Source organism: Schistocerca americana, chromosome 4, assembly GCF_021461395.2.
Source record: "Schistocerca americana isolate TAMUIC-IGC-003095 chromosome 4, iqSchAmer2.1, whole genome shotgun sequence".
NCBI classification, from domain to species: domain Eukaryota; kingdom Metazoa; phylum Arthropoda; class Insecta; order Orthoptera; family Acrididae; genus Schistocerca; species Schistocerca americana.
Genome location: NC_060122.1, coordinates 195578427 through 195585325, shown reverse-complemented (window position 1 = coordinate 195585325; position 6899 = coordinate 195578427). Strand labels below are relative to the sequence as shown.

General features: G+C 40.8%; 1 pseudogene; it reads left to right on the top strand.

The window, feature by feature from the left end:
- The first annotated feature begins 5222 nt into the window (after positions 1 to 5222).
- On the top strand, positions 5223 to 5339 carry LOC124614458 (annotated as a pseudogene).
- Positions 5340 to 6899: the final 1560 nt, after the last annotated feature.

Below are 6899 nucleotides of genomic sequence, written 5' to 3'. Positions count from 1 at the left end.
TTGTTGAGGAATGATGGCGGACATATGGAGTATTTCCTGTAAAGAACATCACCTTTGCTTTGTCTAACTTTGTTATGCTAATTATTGCTATTCTGATCTGATGAAGCGCCATCTGTCGGACATTTTTTGAACGTTTGTATTTTTTTGGTTATAATAAAACCCCAAGTCATTCCAAGCATGTGAGTTAATTTGTACCTCTCTATCTAGATTATTCCGTGACTTATTCAGTTTTCAAATTTATACTGACTGTTTGATCACCCGGTACTTATTCAACTGAGGAAACGTATATCTTAGACATTACAGCACAGGATATTCATTGTCAGTCAGCATGGTAGATGTCACAGTTATTACGCACTCAGGATGCCTTTAAAGAAATATATGGTTAGAACGCGCTAAACAAGTGCAGCATCAAGTAGGCGATACAAGTTCCGGAAGACAGTAATACCCGAATCTCTTTGATGCAATGATGTACGCGATACGATACATTGCAGTACGATAGGCGATATGATACGTTGCAATATGCTCCGTGCTGTGGCCTTCTCCACCAGACATCACGGCGCCCAGAGTATTAGCAACCTAACTGACAGCCTGCAGCCACGGTTGCCCGACTCGCAGGCACACCGAAGCACTACACAACCGACAGGCAATATTGATGAACGGCCACAACAACAACCACAACAACAACACCACAGCAAAGAAACCAGCGGCCACCGGGAGCCACTACCGGCCCACATAAACATAAGAAAGAGGTCGCTGCAGATCCCGGAACTATTTTCACACGTCAAACCACGCGATGGAAAATAGTTCAGAGGTACTCATCCGTCGAAGCGCTACAAAGTCCGGTGCTCGTCTACACATCGGCAGTTCATCGACCGTAAGCAGACATGGATAGCTGCCGCCCCTGCAGCCCGGCTTGGATCTTCTCGCGGAACTCTGGATTAGGCTTGGTATATAGGAGAAGTCTCTGGCGGAGACTAGTAGGAAATTATTTCAGTTGTTTTCTATATTATTCTTGTATGTAGTCGTGATTCGAAGACGGATCACTGTTTTGTGTTGGTGTTATACTTGGAGAATTTCGTTTGGTTAATTGAACAGTCCAAATAAATTGTTTTCAGACTTGATCGTTAGTTTCTTCTGCTTACGCAGACATAGCACTCTGAACGTCCAAATTTTCACAGGCGTTTGCGGGACGTGTTGAGTACAGAATGTCAAATGACACAACTTCCAGCCGACTAAATTGTTATTTCATTGGTCTACCGCTTTCGATGATATATTACACCATCCTCAGGCCCGGCGTGTAGGAGGATTCCCACCTTTGGTCCACTAAAAATAGGAGCCTGGTATCCGTAGACTTTGGAGACAGCGCCACTTCAAACAGCACTGGTGATGTCTGAAGTGATCGCAAACTCAAAAATAGTCGGATGCGAGCTGACCAGCGGGTGCAGTTTTTATTTCAGAACTTTCAAAATATGCACACTGCTCTACCCAATTTCGAAGTATCACAGTAGCCATGGGCAGTAGCGAAAAGAAAACCAGTTCATTATCAAGCTGTCATAAAAGACTATCTGATACAGACAATTTTTTACCGATTTCGTTGCTCAAAATCGAATGAGAAAGATCACATACTGGAGAACATGCCCAAATCCCAAAACAGTGCTTTTAATTTTTGACATGGAGAGGAAAGAGTTTCATGGAGAAGCAACTACAGGGACAAATGTTGAACTGCTTCATCTACATGAAACTATGTCTTTGAGGCATGTGAGATGATATTTCCCTTCCCACGTGTCGTACGACACAGTCGCGACGAACAATCAGCACAACGTGTTGTGACGTGCGATACAATGGAGAATCATACCGCTGTCATCTCAGTGTGAAGCAGTTAATTCGCTTCAACTACGTTTCTCCCTACTCCACCTATGCGGTTTGTTTCTGTGTTGTGTGAATCCAGACATTCCATTAACAAAGCAGGTAAGCCAAGAATAATTTAAGGAATTAAAGTTTCATGTAAGAGAAATAGGGAAATTTATGTAGAGACATAAATAGCTCAAGATCCTCCTTTATTTGCATTCTACAAAGAGTGCTGTAATATTTTAAGGGAAGCCATTCAGTTGTCCAGAAATAAGAACGTCCTGATGGAAACTAATGATGCATGTAATTGGATTAAAACCGTAGGGAATATTGTGAAACAGGATACAGGACGACCAGTTAGTGCACAATATGCCACAACAGAAACATGATGATAATGTTGCGACTGATAATACACGAATTTCAATAATTGTTAATAATGGTTTTATAAATTTGAGAGCAAAAATAGGTTTAAATTGTTCAGTTGAAGAAGCAAATGCATATAAAATGTTATTCCAGAAAACATCGAACAGCTAGACGAAGCACGAACATCCCTCGCCGAAATTAATTGAATTATAAATGCTAAAATACAAGAACTCATAAAGTGCAATTTCAAACGAAATTCGAAGAAGTTATTGCAACTTAATATGTAATGTTCTTAGTTGTAGGCTGTAATGCATCCCCGGTGCAGTGAATTTTACCAGATTATTTTACCTGATTAAAGAATGCAGTTGTTTAACCTCTTCATAAGAAAGATGAGAAGAAAGACCTAAATAAATATCATTCTTTACGAAAACATTAAAAAAGCGATGTACTGCAGAGCGATCTCACATTTAAGTAGAAAATGGTTCAAATGACTTTGAGCACTATGGGACTTAACATCTGAGGCCATCAGTCGCCTATAACTTAGAACTACTTAAACAGCCTAACTAACTTAAGGACATCACACACATCCATGCCCGAGGCAGGATTCGAAAGTGCGACCGTAGCGGTCTCGCGGTTCCAGACTGAAGAGCCTAAAACCACTCGGCCACAGCGGCCGGCATTTAAGTAGAAACAGCTTAGTCCACCATAGTTTGCTCGACTCAGAATACTGTTTATTCACTCATTCACAATATATTACAACCCACAAATAATAAAATGTCACAAGCTTGTATTTATTGTGGTCTTTTCAAGGCTTTTGACTGTGTACATCATGTTACTGTCGTAGAAAACTGATGGTTTTATACACGACTCTTCTGATTCACACTCAAAAACCAAAATTAAAAAAGAAAAAAATATGCTGAATAACTCAAACAGTGTAGAAAGGAGAGTAACTTCAGTGACTGGAGAGATATCTCGAAGGAAGTTCCACGTGGTTCAATTTCGGTTCCATTCATATGCATTATATATATATATATGTCAATGATCTTCCAGTTAATATGCATCAAGCAGAAGGTACTTTTGCCGACTATACTATGGTTATAATATATCAAAATTCTAGTGAAAGCTAGAGAAGATATGATGATGGTTTTCAAAGAAATATTAACTGGTTCTCTTAAAACGAACCCTACTATGATTTTCAGAAAAATACTAAATTCACTTCTGTACGATTGATGTAGCACATAAACAGGAGACAGAAAACACGATAAAACACTCCCAATCTTTGGATGTCCATAATGATGAAAGGTTCAGTTAGAATAAGCATATTACTGAGTTGCTCAAACAGTTAAGATCAGCTGCTTTTGATCTTCCTATAACTAGAAAGAAACTGTGTGAACAAAAGCGATTAGTAGTAATATATTTGATGTTTACCTAAGGTCATCATTTAGACACCTCTTCAAGGAGACAAGCATTTTAAATGCGTCTTGACAGAACACATACTTCCTGTTAAAATTCGTCATAAACAGCCCAGACAAATTTGAGAAGAATAGTAATGTCCAGATTTATAACTCTAGAAGAAAAGATGTCCTTCATTAACTGGTACTAAAGCTATCAGCGACTCAGGAAGAAGTTCAAGTTGTAACAACGAAAAATGTTTGATAATTTAGAAATTCCATAAAATGTATGACAAGCAGCAAAGCAAGTTTTAAATGTAACCTAAAATCACTTCTCTTCAGCATGACCTACTATTACAACGATGAATTTGTATTTAAAAACTGGTAGCCTGTTTCATAAGAAAAAGAACTTAATTTATAAGTATATTTTCTTGAGTAGGAATAAAAAAAGTAATATGCTAATTAATCCTAACGCTAATCACAAATGCATATCCCTTAACCTGACTCCTTTCACATCGTTTCAGTGAACGAATCGGTCAGATGATCTGTGTAAGTAACTAACTGTCTAGCGTCAGTTTCTTATACACACATCTCCTATTTCATGTTGAACGGATTTATTTATATTTCGAAGTTTTTATCTTTAGGTGTCTGCCTGTGTACCCATCAGCTGACCTCAGCTTTTAAATAGTACGCTGACACCGTGTCCGCCCCTGGTAGCTGAGTGGTCAGCGCTACAGACTGTCATACCTAACGGCCAAGGTTCTATTCCCGGCTGGTCGGAGATTTTCTCCGCTCATAGACAGTATGCTGTGTTGCCCTTATAATCATCATTTCATCCCCATGGACACGCAAGTTGCCGACGTGGCGTCAACTCGAAAGACTTGCACCAGGCGAACGGTCTACCCGACGGGAGGCCCTAGCCATACGGCATTTCCATTTCCATACCGACTCTGTGAGGTAATCACCGCCGACGACGGTTGCCGTGTGCGAGGACAATAAACACCACGTCAGCCGCCGGTCCGCACTCCACCTGGAGAGAGATTAGGGAGGAAGCCTCGATATGAGCTGCCAGAGCATTGCCTCCGTGCTGTGGAAGGTACAACATAAAGAGGGCTAGCTGCCAACGAGCAGCATGAGAGAAGATCAACACATCACAGCGACATCCATCACCCGCACACGCCAGCAAATAAAGCTGACATCGTCGAGTAGTCATTAGTGAGATGAAGTGGGTTAGTACCCCATCTCCCTCCCATTTACGGCCACCATGGAACGCATTAAATTACCGGTTCGGGTCTACGCCCAGTCAAATTGACCCTTTGACCCTGAAATAATATTTCTATTGTAGATCTGCGAATGTGTGGCAGAAAATCCGAAGAGATTCCGATCGTATATGAATCTTCAACTCTACGATATCAGTGGTAATGTTGCCGATGAAAGTATCACTAAATCAGAGCTACCAAGCACGGTTTTTTTCAAACTTGCATCACCGAAGTGGCCGAAAGAAATGTACCAGAATCAGAATCAAGAACAGCTGTGAGCAAGATTAAATAACAAATACATACACTCTGTGTATCGAAGATGCTTACATTACATAATAAAGGAAAGTCTTCTCTTCTAGAGGGCAACGGCCTTGCCGCAGTGGATACACCGGTTCCCGTGAGATCACCGTAGTTAAGCGCTGTTGGGCGTGGCCGGCAGTCGGATGGGTGACCATACAGCAGCCATGCGCTGTTGCGGTTTTTCAGGGTGCACTCAGCCTCGTGATGCCAAATGAGGAGCTACTCGACCGAATAGTAGCGGCTTCGGTGAAGAATACCATCATAACGACCTGGAGAGCGGTGCACTGACCCCACGCCCCTCCTATCCGTATCCTCCTCTAAGGAAGACACGGTGGTCGGATGGTCCCGCTAGGCCACTCGTGGCCTGAAGACGGAGTGCTTCTCTTCTAGACTGTATACCATTTAGGTACCTACTGGATTGTGCTGATGCTGCAGGTCCATATTTGGCAATCATATAAAACAGTTCATTCGACGAAAGATCCGTATGTAAGGACTGCAACGTTGCACACCTTATAGGAAGCCCAAGATAGGAAAAAGTAGTAATCCACTAAAGTACAGACCCGTATCACTAACGTAGATTTGCAGCATGACTGGAATATATACTGTGTTCGAATATTATGAATCACCTCGAAGAAAACGATCTGTTGACACGCAGCACGGATTCGGAAAATATCACTCTTATGAAACATAACCGACTCTTCACTCACACGAAGACATCAGTGCTACTGATTGGGGACACCGAATTGCTCCCATATATATGGATTTCCAGAGGACCTATAACTCCGTCCCTCATAAGAAAGTTCTAATAAAATTGCGTGTCGGCGGAGTATCGTCGCTGTTGCGTGACTGGATTCGTGATTTCCCGTCAGAAGGGGCACAGTTCGTCGTAATTAACGGAAAGTAAGAGCGTAAAATAGCAGTGACATCTGGTGCCTCCCAGCGACGTGTTATAGACCCTCCGGTGTTCCTCATTTACAGAAACGATTTAGGAGACTATCTGTGCAGCCCATTACATTGTTTGCAGATGACGCTATTGTTTGCCGTCTAGAAAAGTCATAAAAAGATCAATATTGGTTAAAAACAGTCTTGGTTGCATTTTTATATATATATATTTCAACGAAGTGTTTCGCGTTTTTACTGAGTTTAACGAAGGCGATGTTGGCCTGATATATTTGACGATGCACTTTGGCTACACTGACTAAAGGATTCTTAAGAAATACCAAATTAAGATAACCTGAAGATGCCTAAATAAGGCCAAACGCGTTGTTGAAAATTAAAAAATAAAACTAAATTGCAACCAAGACTGTTTTTAACCAATACTGTTAAACACTGGTTTGCTGTTATGCCACATTTATATACTGGAAGAATTTCTATAAAAAGGTCAAAATCAACTGAGAATTGACTTAGACAATATGTCTGTGTCATATGAAAACTGGCAATTTTTTCTAAACAATGAAATGTTTGATTTCATGAGCATGAGTACTGAAAGGAATCTGTTAAATTTGGTATCACGAAAAATCACACAAAATTATTGGTTGTGAATTGAACTAAATACACAGATGGTAACAATATGAAGACTTTAAATTGAAACGGTCCCATAGAAAATGTTGTAGGGAGGCCAACCAAACACTGCGTTTTATTAGCTCAGCTGGTAGAAGATGCAACAAATCTACTAAACAAACTGAATGCGTTGTGTTTGTGCTTCCCCCTCTGCGTGTACTCAGGTGATAAAAGTCAT